The sequence below is a fragment of the Suricata suricatta genome, chromosome 9 (assembly GCF_006229205.1).
Source record: "Suricata suricatta isolate VVHF042 chromosome 9, meerkat_22Aug2017_6uvM2_HiC, whole genome shotgun sequence".
NCBI lineage: Eukaryota > Metazoa > Chordata > Mammalia > Carnivora > Herpestidae > Suricata > Suricata suricatta.
Window position 1 is genome coordinate 27,180,088 of NC_043708.1, and position 1,290 is coordinate 27,181,377.

The 1,290-nt window shown below is 48.7% G+C and overlaps 1 protein-coding gene across 1 annotated transcript in view; it reads right to left on the reverse strand.

Annotated features, from left to right (window-relative positions):
• Positions 1 to 1,290, reverse strand: part of LOC115301512 (acyl-coenzyme A thioesterase 1-like) — a 17,706-nt gene that overhangs the window by 15,697 nt on the left and 719 nt on the right.

The following is a 1,290-nucleotide window of genomic DNA, read 5'->3' on the forward strand; positions in this document are numbered from 1 at the left end:
GGGACCATGTCTGACTTGCTATCACATCCCACTATGCAGCATAGTCACTGGCTTAATACAGATTTGTTAACAACAACAATAAGAAACAAACTGTACCCTTCTACATATTTACAAAAGCTCTTGAGACAGAAAACAATTTTTAAATGGGCCACAAATACTGAAATAGTAAACAAAAGATCGACCTGACTGAAATATCAGGTGCCAATATGGGTGGGGAAAGGTTTTTAGGGGTGTGGGGATTCTCATTGAGTCAGTCAGTATGATTTATTGAGCTCCTACTATATCCCTGGGCAAGCCTCTAGGAATAGGGAGATACAGAGATGTATAAGATCTGATTTCAATCGCAGGAGTTCACAGTTGACTGTGCAGCCTCTACTTAAGGTTGTGAACTGCTGATGAGCTGTAAGAATAAAGCAGGGCCTCTTGTTTTGGAGAATGATAGAATTCAGTTTATGGCTTCTCTGAGATATGGCAACTCCAGCATTTCTATATAGAAGAGGTTTCGGTCTGGAATTTGGTTGTAAGAGGTGCGGCAGGGGTCTTGTTTCTGGGTCCCCTTACCTAGTAAACACCTTGTTTTTCCTTAGACTAGAGTGTCTCAACCTTGGCCCTACAGAGATTTTGAGTAAGAAATTTCTTTGTTGTTGGTGCATCATGATGCATTCTGCACGTTTCACAGCATCTCTGGCCTGTGCCCACTAGATGCCAATAACATCCCCCCTCACCGTTTGGTTGTGACAAAAAAATGTCTCCAGGAGTGGAGGAAAATCAGCTCACATTGAGAATCACTGACAGACTGTTTCTGATGGGGGAAGTGGACCATCAGTTTGGGTTTCTTTAGGATTATGGGAGACTGTTTCTAGATTAGCTTCCTTGGGTGTTAAAGAAGAAGCAAAGGTCGCTCTTGCACAGCAGCATAACTCATTACCTCTTGTTGGTATCTGAAATACAGTGGCTAGCACTTAAACCACAATGCATGACAAGCTCTGGAGTGTGGCGATGAGTTTAGGAAACATGGTTCTCAGTCAGGCAAGAGTCCTCCCAGGATCTCGGGACTCCACCGGTTTTCCAGAACAGCCTGGGACGCAAGACACTCACCGGGCGGCAGGAAGAGCGTGGCGCGCACCCGGCCCTCGCGCACCGGCACCCGCCGCACCCCCGGCCGCAGGAAGTCGCGCTCCAGCACCGCCCGGCCCAGGAGCCGCCCGGCCTCCGGCTCGTGGCCCTCGAGCACCTCCAGCTCCACGGCGAAGGGCGTCTCCACGTCCCGCTTCATAAGCCGCACCAAGG